The following is a 15497-nucleotide window of genomic DNA, read 5'->3' on the forward strand; positions in this document are numbered from 1 at the left end:
ACTCAAAATGTGTAAAATAACTGAGTTGTTGTAATGGGATATTGTTACTAGATAAATATTCCTGCCTGAAACAGATTCTTGGTCTTGGAATACATTGGAAAATCACTAGGCTGTGATATTTTATTACATTGAGTTTGTGTGTGTGTATATTTTTAACCATAAGATCTGTTTTTTTGTTTTACTGACTGCTCTGAAAAATTGTTGCCTTCCTGCTTTCCATCTTCTTGTATCTTTTATGAGTCCAAATGGAACATCACTTTTTATTGTCACTGATTATTTTGAATGAACAATTTTCTTAGTATAATTTTCGTCAGGTCAATTTAATTAATTAATTCTTTTGTTCATTCATTCCACATCCTCATTCCTCCCTTAGGAAGCAAACATTGTGCCAGTCTCTGACTAGGTTCATGGGAAGCAAAGTTTAATAAGGCATAAAAACGTCATCAGAGGCACTCACAACCAGGGGAGGCAGAGATGGAAATGGATAATTCCAGAGCAGTGTTACCTTCAGAACGGAGGTATTCCTGGGGAATAGGGAGTCCCCAACTAATTGAGAGAGGTGATACAGAAATTCTGATATTAGAGCTGAAACTTCTGTTTGCTTCTTTTCTGTCTGGAAGAATAATGCTCTGTAGAGAATTTGGAAAGCATAAAGAAACAAGGGAAAAATAACCCGCAATCATATTCCAAAGATGACCACTGTTATTTTTGAGGACCAACCCATGGATAAGCTTAAACTTTATCAACAATTTTGTTACATTATACAAAATATATTTTCTAGACACTCGACATTTAAAAATTTGTTTTTATGTGTACATATTATTCTTCTATGCAGAAATACAAACTTTTTTTTTTATTCCTGTGTGGGGTGTTTCCCTCTTACGAATAACCCTATGATGAATATCACTGTGCATAAATACAAGTCTGCCTTTATAATTGTTTCCTTAAGAAGGAATCCAGCCAGCCTGGACAACATGGCGAAATCCTGTCTCTATAAGAAAATGCAAAAATTAGCTAGGCGTGGTGGCACACCTGTAGCCTCAGCTACTCAAGGGGCTGAGGCAGGAGGATCACGTGAGCTCAGGAGGTTGAGGCTGCAGTGAGCCATGATTCCGCCACTGCACTCCACACTTCAGCATCAGCAACGGAGTGACACCTTGTCTCTAAAAAAATGAAGACAAAGAAGAAGGAATGCAGAAGCTGAGTTACAGATTAAAGGGTCTGATCGCTTTTAAGACTCAACATTTTCTCCGGTGCCTGCCTGTTTACTGATCTCGAGGCAAGAGAGCCCAAGCCCTTTAGAAAGTCAGATGAATTACAAATGTGGGGAAGTTCTTTAAAAATTCTTATACTCTTTTGTGTATGTGTAGATATGTATGTATGTACATATGTATGTATCTCAGACACAAACAGACACGCATATCCTGATTCTCTTCTAAGAGGCATTCTGTAACTACCTCTTGCCTCATGCACAGTGGTCTGTATTTGTTGACTTTTTTGTCAGTTGTATTTTTATTTTATCCATCTCTCTATTCCCAGTGCCTGGTGTATGGGAGGAAGTTAGCAAATGTTTCTTGACTGAGAGAGAAGAAAAACAAGACCATTAAATAATTAATGTTTACTTTTTTAATATCATGTTTTGTTTGTTTTCAGCACTCAGGAAGACATGGTGGTGAGCCCTGACTCTCAGTCTTCATGATTGAAGAACTCTTTTGCACAACACAAGGGTAAATATATCTTTCTCCTTGGGAAAAGTTCCCACAAATATCTCTGGGTTCTCTCGAAGTGGTAGCTTTTGTATTTTGTGTTCCTTCTTAAAACACATCAGAGGGTTCATGGAGCCTTTGGAATTAGTGCTTTGGGTTGCTTTTCTCTAGTCGACTTTGTGTTTATGGTTACAGGAAGAGAATATTGATTCTCTTTTGTCTTTTCTTTAAGTACCTAGAAAATGTCATTAGGATCCTTAGGTTTTCCTGCCTCTGTTTTAGCCACTTCTAATAGATCATCTCAGATGGGCTTGATTTTCAACAGAACTGTGTTAGCTCTCTTTCTTAAATGCACCGCTCCACCCCACCGCCCATTTCAATATACTTACCAACAAAGCAAACTATTCTCAACTGTGGAAAATAAAGTCAAACAATATGCAAGATAAATGCAGAAACATGGAAAACAGGCTTGGAGATTTATGAGCACAAAGGGAAAGTACTGTTATTTTGACGTCCTAAACTTTTAAATGATGGCAACACTGAATTATGTACTTCATACAGAAGCCAGGAAGGCACAATTGAAAACGCCTATCCTTTTGACAAATTAGAAGCATTCATTCCAATATCTATTTCTCATTTACTGGGGATAATGCTGAATGAATCACAGACTGGTGGATGGATGTCCCTTCCAACACTTTTAATTAGCAGCACTGCCTATTAGGGTGAACAGAGCATTGCTCTTCTGCCATAGATTACCCCAACCCCCCTTAAATGGAATAGAAATCTTATTCTCCACAAGGTAATATTCATCTCTTCCCCAGCCAGACAAGCATAGAAAATTAAACAATGGTCCATTAAATGCCCAGATAATATATTTATCATCTCCAGTTTATGTGAGTTTGCAAGGCAAATATGAGTGGGAGCTATTTGTTATGGTACCTTGGGGAACAACAGGACTGGAGAAGGAGCAGGGAGGCTACAGGATCTGAGACTTGTAAAAATTCATTTAAAATATGAGAAGCTATTGGAGACAGAGGAAATTAATTACTCTGAGGGACTCAAATGTCACTAGTCATTTAAGTGACCTGGTGAGGAAGCTGAGAAACCTTTTTACTGAGGGTTTCTATAGTGGAGGAAGTTGGGAACTGAGATTCCTCAGCTGTCAATTTTTGTATTTCCTTGGTGGCTTATTGACATGTTAAGCTGATTTACACCCCAGCCTCCTCTAACGAGTAGAGTTCAATGAGAAATGGGGTTGGGGTCGGGGGACACTTGCCTCCTCCCTCCGCCCCACCACCACCATAGGCTGGCCAGGTTATTCAGATGAACTTCACCATGTAAATAACTGCTGGACCTAGGGGAAACCTGTAATTTGCAGCAATAGAGAGAAGAGGCTGATAATTTGATGCTGGACTGAGTTTGATCTTTTATTATTGCCTTTCCATCCACAAAGCTATTCTCTGAGGTAGAGGGAATTTGGGAAGACAAATTAAGGTTTTCTACCTAAGGAGAACTAGGGAGCAGTAGCTTCTGAAAACAGTCATCTTTTCTAGATTGCCTGTCTAATAAATCTCTTTAATGCATTCTGCCTATAGACCGAGGTTGAGAATATATAGATTTGTGATGACTTAAAAGTTTAAAATCAGTAAGCATTGAGAGCAATGGAGTAAAAGCTTTCTCATACCTGTGCCTTACCTAGACTCAGAAATTCAATGTTTTAATTTGAACTCTGCCATTATGCCCCTGTGAGGCCGTATCCAAGTCACCATAGTCCTTCCGGCCTCTGTTGGATGATTTATAAAGCAGGAACAACAATATCTATCTTCTGTGATTGTTAAGAACATCATTGTGCCAAAAGAGCTTTGAAGGAAGGAAATAGCATCTGGGTGTGTGGTATCCGTATCACCTATTGGTATATTCTGTTTTAAAAGTATTCATTCTCAAACATTGAGGAAACTCAGTGGTCTGCATTCTTGCTTGGGTCATGGTTAAGGGGCTCGGTAGTACCTCCTGGCTTGTTCAATTAGGAATGGTGAATCAGCAAGCCAAAGAAGGAAGAGCAAATGTTGACCTGAGGACTTCTCTAGGAAGACATTGACATGGTTTGGGGAAAAAGAAAATAAGTAAGTGAAGCCTACCCTTGGAGAAGGTGGGAACCCTGGATGTTCACCTCCGGGGGCGTCCCAAGGAGTTACCACCTCTCCAACTGGAAAACATCCTATGCTTTTGAAATGGAGACACATCATTTATTTGAAGGTGCATCATTGATAAAATCATGCATTGCTGAAGGTAGTGGAGGCGATGTTTGAAGGTTATTCATTTATTCCTAGAAAGAGATGATGAAGTAAACTAGGGCAGTGTCAGTGGAGATAAGAAAAGAGAGCTTTGAGAGTCCTTTGCGAGGAAGAACTTCCATGCTTCAGTAGCCCCGGTGGCAAGCATGTAGAATAGGCAGCAGTACAGTGACTCCACACTTCAGAGTGTTCCCTAGGTGCTTGTACTGTCATTAATGGAAATGTCAAAAAGAGGAAGATGCAATCTCTCCCCACAAGGAGTTCAATGGGTAAACAATAATCATATAGAGCAGACAGAAATAAGCCCAGGAGAGCAATGCTTGGAACTGTGCCGAGAAAGGGTGCTACTTGAGCTGGACCTCAATGATGAACAGTCTATGCTGGACGAGAAGAGTTCGAGGCAGACATTCCACAGAAGACCAGTTGCATACAGCAGCACTGAGGCCATAGTTGGTTAGAGAGAAACACACTTGGCCTGTTAACATTTCTTCAGCAACCAGAGTATTTTGGGGCTTGTTTTCTGGTTTTTGTTTGTTTGTTTGTTTGTCTGTTTTTGAGATTTGGTCTCACTCTGTCACCCACGCTGGAATGCAGTGGCATGATCTTGGCTCACTGCAGCCTCAACCTCCTGGGTTCAAGCGATCCTCCTACCTCAGCCTCCCAGGTAGCTAGGACTACAGGCAGACACCACCATACCCGGCTAATTTTTTCATTTGTTTGTAGAGATAGGGTCTTGCTATGTGGCTCAGGGTAATCTTCAACTCTTGGGTTCAAGCGAATCTGTTATCTCAGACTCTCAAAGTGCTGGAATTATAAGCATTAGCCACCATGCCCAGCAGCAACCAGAATTTTGTACACCAGCTTGTATTCAGTGATTTTCAAAGGCTTTCATAATATTGTTGTGTCCTAGACATGGTAGTCTACCTGCCTGTCCTCATTAGCCACCCTTGTAGTAGCCCAGGGACCTGTCCTGAGAAGGTTCAGAATGCATTCTGAATAGTTGCTAAAGCAACTATCCTCATTCCTTAGTGTTCTTTTGTGGGTTTTTTGTTTTGTTTTGTTTTGTTTTTTTGCCATTACCTTTTAGAATTACTTGAAAGTCTTCAATTGGCATAATTGAGCCATTGGTTATTCATTTATTGTATTGTTTTAATTTGTCCATCTTTATATTCATCTGCAGCCATCATAGGTGAGATAGTATGCCTTTCCCATTTGGGTAATAAGATGGTAATAAGACAGGAAAATGTTTTCTTGCTGTTTTTCCTTTTCTCCCCTTTCTTCAATTCTTCCCTTTAGTGCTTCCTATGTGACTCTTTATTTTTATTTTTCCAGATTACTTGTACTTACCCTTCTACTTTTCTTCTTCATTCTTATAGAATCATACATTTTCCAATTTGAAAGAAAGCAGGAGATTCTACATATCCAGGACCCAACTGTAAAAATTTTGAGAGGGCTCTTAACCAGGTGGTAATTTCCCCTTTCTTCTCTGTTATTTTTGGTGGCAGTGGTGAAGTTGCTTTTCAAAGATGAATGTCTTAGATTCAAATCTCTGCCCCAAGACATAACAGCTGTCTGACATTGAGCAAATCAATCTCTTTAAGCTTCAGTTTCACATCAGGAAAATGAAGGTAGCAATAATACTTTCCATAGAGGACTGTTATAAGACTTAAACAAAATAATGCATGTGAAAGGGTCTGGAACATTACATAGTCTTGACTTATAATGTTAGCAGTTATTACTGCTCATTATAATAAACACATTATTGTAAACTTTTAAAATGCAAAGGGCAGATATGTTGATCTTTTTGACAACAAGGAAGGAAGAAGCTGAAGAGACTCTTTCCTACTTTATAGCTGGGCTTATAAAATGAAAATTCCTAAGGGCAGAGACACTGACAGTAGCTAAATCCCTGGGTGCACAGGGAACCCTCCCTGGCTGGAGAATGAACTGACTGCTAAACAGTCAGAAGGCCTGCTAGGTTTCTAAGCTTCTCCTGGGCCTCCAGAGAGCATCTCAGTCAGCCCTCTGCCAGCTACAATATTCCTTCCTGAATAGCATGGTAGCTTTGTAATATATCAATGTAACTAGATTGAGTTACATTACCGAGAATCTGGTTTCTTGGTATGTTTTCAGTTAGGTAGGCCACAGGGAGACTTGGGGGATATAGGAGGACAGAAGGGAGGTGGCAGTCATCCTATAACTCACATGCTGTTGCTCATCTGTGGATCCAGATGAACCTTGGTAGCATGAAGCAGCATGTAGGCCTGTAACTGCTTTCCCCCTCCCTGGATTCTCCTTCAGCTTCTCCATGACCATGTCCAGATGTGTTTGCTTAGCTCTTTGACAAAAGACTCTGGCTTCTACAGGTCACCCATATCATCAAGCTGTGAAGCATTAAAAACCAAGGTTCTCATTCATTCTCATGGGATTTCAGCTCATGCTTTCGGATTCTGAACTGCTCTCAATTTCCCCCTTTAAATGTATTTTCCCTTCCTAATGGCCTGCCCAGTGGGCTTCAAGCTCCAGCATCAGATGTGAGACAACAGACTTACAGACTGCCTAACCAGTCCCCACAATTGCATAAGACCAAATCTCTCTAGTAAATAAATAGTGCACATATAGTTATAAAATATATATATTATATAACGTATTCATTTATTCATTAGTGGAACAGAACCAACCACTAATAGATTATATATGTGTGTATGTACATATGTGGGCATGTGTGTGTATATGTGTGTGTGTGTGTGTGTATATATATATGCATAGACACACATATGTGCATGCACATATACATCATCTACAAGTGCTTGTTTCTGCTTCTCTGGTTGAACCCTGATTGATTCAGACAGGCATGAGCTTTTTATAATAGAGAATTCCCTACTTCATAAGGGAGCCCATTTATTTTCTAGCTTCCCTCTATGACTCCCTTTTCTGTAATACAGCAAAAAAGAAATTAACCTTGTAATCCAAAAATATTTTTCAGCCCTGATATATCCTACTTTCTTTTCTGGACTTGTGCCCCTCTCAGTCCTAAAGCCTCTTACCACCTCTCACTGCCACAGACCTCACCCATTCCAGTTCATTCTCTCTAGTTTCTCGCCTTTTTTGAACTTCCGAATCAGGCTCCTCATAAAATTAACCCTGTAAGTAGTACTATGCTACAGAGGCTCTTCAGAGCATTTCATTTTGCTGTACTTGTTTCCTCTTCATCCTCCCTGTGCCTTTTGAAGATAATGCCTTGATTCTGAATGTTGGTAAGGCACAAGGTGATATAGAGGGAAAAGAGGAAATCACAGAATTTAGAATCAGAAGACCCTTGTTTGTGTCTGGTTGCCACAGAGTGCATCTGTTTATTTAGCTTCTAAGGGCCTCAGTTTTCTCAGTTGTGAAATGGTCACACTAATCGTTGATCAGCCTATTTTCAGACATTCTCTGAGTCCACTGAAACCTGAGCAGCCCTAGATGTTTGAGGTCCTTGAAACTTGAATCCGTCTACCCAATCTCGGATTAGCCCAAGCCTAGGTTAGGGAAGTTCAAATTGTGACCAGTGTTGAGCTTAAGAATTCATAATGGAACGGCAAATCAGGACACGTTTTTTAATAAAAATAAATATCTTGAAGTAGTAATAACCTAAATTTGTATACTATTCAGGATCTACCATAGTAAATTTTTGCCTAACTTGTTTCCTGAAGAAGCTGAAGAAATTGAATATATAGTGGTTCCTTTTAAATAAGAGTATATGTAAAATGTCCTTGTATATCAAAAATATCACAAAGGGAAAACACTGAAATATGAAAGAATAACTAAACATTCTCTTCCTTAAACTAGTTAATAACTAACATAAAAGCAAATGCAAAAACAGACATGACAGAACAATCTATTATAAATCTGACTACAAATGAGGAACTAAAAGCTCTAAGTAAGAGACTTTTTAAAAGGAACACAGCCAAGTTATTAAATTAAGTATATACAAATGAAACTGTTAGGAATGAATCATGTAACTATCCATTCAAAGACCAGAGCCCCTGACCTCTTAAGCAGAGGGTATTCATGCAAAGAGAAGAGGTAACTCTAGGAACATCTTATTCTTAAAGTGCAACATAGGCAGCCAATTGTGAGTGCACAAACCTGGCTAGAAAAATCTCCGTAATTGGCAGGTATATTGCCCCCAGACAGAGATGTGGAGGATAAAAGGTGACAGCTGAAATCCACATTGATGACCAAGCCCCATTCTGCTCCCCTGCACACATTTATATGTGAACAATAGCCAAAGTTGAATAGCTGGCTTTTCCCCCACTGTCCTCCCCCAGCACACATCCTGCCTATCTTACAAGCGTCAAACAAGTGCTGTAGTCCAGCATCTGGCACATGGTAGGTGCTCAAGTAATATTTGTGTGAGGGACACAGGTATTAATGAATTGCCAAGGAACTCATGGAGAAAGTCTGGAGATATCAGCAGACATTATGACAGCATCTGGGACAAAATGAAATGGAACAAAAAATGCCCAGGAGAATTATTCTCTACTAAAGATTTAACACGCTGATGTTCATAACACCTCACCTGCCAAAGGTATCCTATTCAAAATGAAGGAAGCAACAGAACAGGATTAAATTGGCACAGCAGGAGAAGGTCTGCCTGTGTGTGAAGAGCTGAATGTTATCTCCAGGCAACGGATGGAGTTGTAACATGAGGATTTTTATTTTTAGTGTTGGGGAGAAAATGAATTTGATGCAAGAGACACCTAGGGTTGATAAGAGACGATGGGGCTTGAGGGAGGGAGGGGATATATAATAAGCTCAGATCAAGAAGGCTGAGCAAAGAGGTAGAGTAGAGGGGAGATGTATGGAAGTGGATCTTGTTATTGCAGAGTGGTGCCAGAATGTGTAATGAGGTGCTCCAGGGCACCTGGTCAACACAGGCTCCCTACTGCTTGGGACAAGCAACTTCAGAGTAGGCACCTAACGGTCAGGGAATGAGCTTCCAGTAGATAACCCATATCAGCAATCCTCCTCTATGGAATGTCTATATCCTTTGGGGAACGGGAGATTCTTTATTAAATCACTTAACATGGTATATTATATTTGTCCGTTTGCATTTTTCTCTCACTTTTTACATTTTCCTGTAGTACTGAGACATGTTTTTTCATTGTTTCTTGTTTGTTTTGCATCTTTATTTCTAGCACCTAGCGCTGATAACTTAAAAAAAAAAAAAAAAATCACTGAGCACTTCCAGGTGCTAATCATAATAAATCAGACCCTGGACATGTGAGAAAGCTATTGTTATCTGTATTTGTAAGTAAAGAAGCAGAAGATCAGAGATGTGAAGCGGTTTGCTTATAGTCACACAGCTGGTGAATTGCTGGGCTAGGACTCTAACCCAGACCTATGCGGATGAAATTTGCCATCGGCTCACAGTTTCCCTAAGTCTCGGAGCCTATAATTGAGCGGGTGATCTCTAAGTTCTTAAGCACTTCTTGGAAGGAAGGAGGCAGAGAAGGATACAGGATGAGAGGATAGATCATGAAAGGGCAAAGGGAAAGATTTGAATACCAACAACCAGACTTGGAGAGTATCTGTTTTGGACAGATTATAGACAAATAAGCCTGACACAAGTATCATTCAGAGATTACGCTGGGGGTACTGAATTATGAAAAAAAGGAACCAGCCCTTTGGGAGGCCAAGGCAGGCGGATCACAAGGCCAGGAGATGGAGACCATCCTGGCTAACACGGTGAAACCCCATGTCTACTAAAAGTACAAAAAAATTAGCCAGCTGTGGTGGTGGGTGCCTGTAGTCCCAGCTATTTGGGAGGCTGAGGCAGGAGAATGGCGTAAACCCCAGCAGCGGAGCTTGCAGTGAATGGAGATCGCACCACTGCACTCCAGCCTGGGTGACAGAGCGAGACTCTATCTTAAAAAAAAAAAAAAAAAGAGGAAACTGGGAGAGAGTTTCAGCAGGAAACATTGGATTTTATCCATAGAGAAACCAGCAATTTAGACTAAGTCAGGTATATAAGAATGTAAGATCAAAGTCAGAAAGGGAGTGAGGTGGAGATTTGTGTGAAGCAGAAAGCTCTGCTGGTTGGCTCCCCTGCAATGAGCTAACCCCAACTCACCCATCCCACCTCCACTCCCAGGCCTCAATGTGCTCATTTTGTCCTTATAGCAACCTTAGAGGAAATAATTATTATGTTTTAAGGATGAGGAAATTAAGACACTAATTAACTCACTAATGACAGGAGTGAGTTTGAACGCAGTCACCAAGATTAAGTTACTCAGACACCAAACATTGTGGGAGTGTCCAATTTGCTGCAAGATGATTCTTCCAAAGGAGATTTCTATAGGAATTTCATCTAACAACAGCCTTCATTTAAGCCAAGCATGTCTCTTTCTATAAGTGCATCCAGGAAAAATAAAAAGACTCTCCTGAGCTTGCATGCCCCTAGATTCTTTACCTCTCTGCGGCTGTAATGTTACTCTAATGCTGGTGTCTTTATTTATCAGTGTCTCAGCTGGGGACACTAGCTCTGGGTGTCCCACTGAAGGTAATGTTCCCAGATGGCTCACAAATTAGGTTCAATAAAATGTAGCCATTCTTCTCTTTTAGTGAGTCCTTAGTGCTGAACCCATTTAACTTACCTAATACCCTATTTGAGTTGTTATATCCTAAACATGGATTGATTAGAACAAGGGAATAGGCTCTCAGGGGAATGCAATAAGCTTTTTGAAGTGGATAGAGGGCCTGCTGTGAAGCTGAAAATCTAACTTAAGGCTCCTTTTGCCACTTGTTAGCTGTGTGGGCCTGGTTTCTTGGGACATCTCCCTCATTCATTTAGCTTCAATTCCCTTACCTGTAAAAAAGGAAATTAGAAGAAGTTGTGAAGAGTAAGAGGTGATATATATGTGAAAATACTTGGCAAAATATAATTGGTTATAGAAACATAAGTTAATACAACACATTTAGATATAAAATATTAATAGGAGTGTACCACCTCACTGGAAACATACCCCTCAGCTAGACATTTTAACAAAAAAAGGAATCAGGAAATTTTAGAAATCTAAGGAACCTCAGAGATGATCTATTTCAGCTTCCCTTTGGACAGATGAGGAATTTGAGGCCCCGGATGATGAGTAATTCACATTAAGTCACATAGCAAATGATACACAGAGCAAACCTGTAATACACAGGACCTGTGTCTCTTGTCATCATCTTCTGCCTGCAGCCTCTACTTCCTCCAGCGCCATGCTTCTGCAGACTGTGGCCTTTGATGGAACCATTCAAACCAAGAACTTTCAACTTCACATGCCAGAGAGAAAGTCCATGCCTCTAAAGCCTGACTATTCCAAGTATTTTGGGAACCTTTCTTTTATCTGCAATTAGGAGGATGAATATTACAAGTTTTAGAAAGATGGCCTATCTAATGTGATTTCTGTGGGACTTTGTATGGTTTGTCTTTTCAGCACTGAAGGGAGTTTCTGGAGTACTTGTTGATTGTGTCTCTGAAACAGACTCAAACATTTTCTTCCCTCTCCAGTACATTAGAATGTAAGCACTCTGAGGGCAGAGACCTTGTCTGTAATCCCTTTCAGAAGAAGACATCCCCAGTGCTGAGCACAATACACAACGCATACTCAGTAAGTACTCATTGAATGAAAGAGGGCATACCTGCTGCCTTTGCCTTAGTTCATGGTCACATTGTTTTCTCAAGAGCTTCTTAAAGTGCTCCAACTGTAGTCTCACTCCTTCCAAACCCTCCTTCACACTGCCCTCTGAGTAACCTTCTCGATTACAAATATGAAAGGCGACTCCTCTGCTTAAAACTTTTCAGTGGCTCCCCTTTGCCTACTGGAACTGGAAAAGTTCCTTATTGGAGACTTTACGGTTCTTTATTAAAGTTCTTTATAAAGTTCCTGGCTTTATCTGTAGAATCCTCTCTTTCCATCCCCACCTTTCAACACACTCACACACACACGCACACACACACACACACCACTTACACCCTTGTATTTGTTTCTGGCCACACTGGATTACCTATGACTGTCACAAGAAAAGATCCAACTCTTTCCATACCATTTCTTCTACCTGGAATGCCTTTTCCTGCCTTTGCCATTTAGTGAGCTACGTATTCCTCAAGCCTCTTCCTTCACTGCTTTGGTGTCTTCTGAAGTCCAGTTCATTTGGCGGACTCCTCAGAACATGAACTGTGTCTTTGATACCTGTGGATTAGGAAATAGGTGATTACCCTGAGCATTAGACCTTTCCCTCCAGCAATACAGATTATAGAGATGAGGTTAAAACTAAGCTGAGTTATGATGATGAGAGCATTTGTGCTAGATCTAAGCACTGGGAGAAGGGTGGTTTGCATGGTAGGGTCTGGGGAAGAGCAGAGACTTGCACACCACTGCAGAGGACATCATTCTCAACAGATCTCAGCCATATCCTCTGACGCTCCTCACCCAGAACTGCTGAAAACATGTACTTTATAAAATGAAAAAATATATAAACACTGATTTTTATCTCCTCATTTAACTCTAATAAAGTTATCACACATGATTTATTGTTTTTATTAATGAAAAGTAACAAAATGCCATGTTTTTGTAAGTACCTTTTTGATTATTTATGTATTCATGAATTTTAATGTTCAAACTAATCTAAACATATTCTATGGAGTTTAGAAATTAGTGAAAAAATATAATAAAATAACCATCATCACTCACTTGGGTATATTTATTTTTTCTAGTCTTTATACATTTTTATATTTCATTTTATATGACTAGTATGAGATTATGCATCTAAATATAAAGCCTAGTTTGTTTTACCCATGCCAAAAGTGTTTCTCTATGCTGCCAAATACTCTCAGTAACAATCATTGTAAACAACTGAATAATATTCCATTGAGTAAATGCTCCATTATTAAGTAGATCCACTGTAATTCATTTAGTCATTTCCCTATTGTTGAAGACTGGTTTCCTTGCAAGTTTTTATCTTTATCAGTTATGTATGAGGACACCTTCATAACACAAAGGTATTCTAATATTTGTTGTTATTGCCTTAAGATGTCTGTGATGCCTACTACTAATTTGTAAGCACTCCCCTTACTAAAAACATTTAATGCCCTCTTACACTCTACCTCCTTTCCAAGATTGAAGTTGATCCATGCTCCCTAATACAGAATCTGAAGATCTTCATACCCTGGCGCTTGTCTAAGTCCCAGCATCCTGTCTTTATCAACGCTGCCTCCCATGTTACCCCCACCCGCCAACCTGCCTTGGTTTTGATACACATACCAAGCTGTGCTTTCAGCCCTGTGCTGGTGCTCAGACTGCATGATGACCTCAGCTACCCCTACACACACCTGCATATACCCACCACTCTGCTCAAATCCAGATCAGATGGTGCCTACTCTGGGAATTCTTTGCTGGCTCCTACAGAATGGATTAGTTACCTTTCCCCTGGGATTCCATGATTCCCTGTGCATATCTTTATCATTATGCTGACAATACTCCATTGAAAATACGTGACTCACTGAAGCTGGGAATGCATTTTTTTCATTATTTCCCCAGTTGCTGGAATAATACCCAACACATTGTTAAGTATGACATAGGTGATACACCTATCAGTAGATTTGGCAACTGAGATATTCCTGTAACATGTTATGGGAAGAGCAAAATACATAAAGTATTAGTAGATAGTAAGTATCTCATCTTATCCCATTTTTAAATGGTATGAAATATTAGTAAAGCACAAAGAAGAAAAATATTGTGAGATTGCTGTAAAAAAAAAAAAAAAAACCTGCATACTGAGGAATATGCAAAGTCCCTAGTTAATTTATGCACAGCTTTACAAATAGGTAACTTTTTTTAATTTTTTGATCCTGTCTCATTAACTACCATCCATATGTTAATGATATCCGTATTTATCCATATTTATGTTATCCATCCACATTTCTCTCCAATCCTAGCATTCCCCTGAACTTAGAACTCCATCTGTATCCTCAAACATCTCCATTGGATGTCTGCTGGCAGCTCAAACTTCAAGAAAATTCAGAACTAAACTCTTGATTATCTGCCCCAGCTATTCCTTCCACAACCTTTTCCATCTTAGTAAATGGCAACTCCAGTCTTCCAGGTGCTCAGTCAGAAATCTTGGAGCCGCCTTTGACCCACCCCCGTCTTTTGTACACCCCGTATCTCACCCACGAGCATATTTTGTTGGCTGTACCCACAAACTGCATTCAGGGTTGAAACAGTCCTCACTGCCTTCTCTACTGCTAGTACCCTGGTCAAAGCCACTATCACTGTTCATCTGGATTATTGCAAGGACCTCCTGAATGATTGCTTAGCTTTCAACTTTGTGCCCATATTTTACACACAAAAGAAGAGTATCCTTTCAAATGTCCTCCTGTCCTTGTTTAAAGCCCTCTAATGACAGCCCATCTTGAAGTGCTAGCACGGTGTACCAGTCTGCTTGGGCTGCCATAACAAAATACCACAGACTTGGAGGCTTAAACAATGGACATTTATTTTGTCACAATTCTGGAAACAGGAGGTTCAAGATCAAAGGGTCAGCAAATTTGGCTTCCGGTGAAGCCTCTCTTCCTGACTTGTAGGGAGCAGCCCACTCACTGCAGCCTCATGTGGGCTTTCCTTTGTGCACACTCGGGGAGAGAATGGGAGAGAGTGCTCTGGTGTCTTCATTTTCTTATAAGGACACCAGTTTTATTAGATTAGAGCAGCGACCCCCAACCATTTTGGCACCAGGGACTGCTTTCATGGAAAACAAATTTTCCACAGATCAGGGTCAGGGGGATGGTCTCAGGATGATTCAAGTGCATTACAATTATTGTGCAATTTATTTATATTATTATTACATTGTAATATATAATGAAATAATTGTACAACTCACCAAAATGTAGAATCAGTGGGAGCCCTAAGCTTGTTTTCCTGCAACTGAGAGTGTGATGGGAGACAGTGACAGTTCATTAGGCAGTAGAGACTCATAAGGAGCACAAAGCCTAGATCCCTCACATGCCCTGTTCACACTCCCATGAGAGGGTTCACACTCCCATGAGAACCTAATGCCATAGCTGATCTGACAGGAGGCAGAGCTCAGACTGTAGTGCGAGTGATGGGGAATGGCTGTAAATACAGATGAAGCTTCGCTTGCTTGCCTGCCACTCACCTCTTACTGTGCGGCCTGGTTCCTAACATGCCACGAACCCGTACCAGTCCATGGCCTGGGGGTTGGGAACTGCTGGATTAGAGTGCTGCCCTTATTACTTCGTTTAACCTTAATTATCTCCCTAATGACTCTATCTCCAAGTAACATCACGTTTGCGTTGGGGCTTCAACTTGTGAATTTGGGGAGACACAATTCAGTTCCCATGTGCTTCATGGCACAGTGTCCTCATCTCCTTCAGCTGCTGTAGCCAGCCCGGTCCCCTGTACCTCCATGAATACTCCCAACATGCTCCCATCTCAGGGATGCTGAACTG

The 15497-nt window shown here is 40.4% G+C and overlaps 1 protein-coding gene across 2 annotated transcripts in view; it reads left to right on the plus strand.

Annotated features, from left to right (window-relative positions):
• The window catches only part of DAB1 (DAB adaptor protein 1), a 1195266-nt gene that overhangs the window by 547777 nt on the left and 631992 nt on the right, over positions 1–15497 (plus strand). For both annotated transcript variants that reach the window (XM_023187722.2, XM_023187666.3), the window contains one exon: positions 1654–1727. The gene's annotated coding sequence lies outside the window, so the exon portion shown is untranslated. The remainder of the gene's footprint in view (positions 1–1653; positions 1728–15497) is intronic.

This window comes from Piliocolobus tephrosceles, chromosome 1 (genome assembly GCF_002776525.5).
Source record: "Piliocolobus tephrosceles isolate RC106 chromosome 1, ASM277652v3, whole genome shotgun sequence".
Taxonomy (NCBI): Eukaryota; Metazoa; Chordata; class Mammalia; order Primates; family Cercopithecidae; genus Piliocolobus; species Piliocolobus tephrosceles.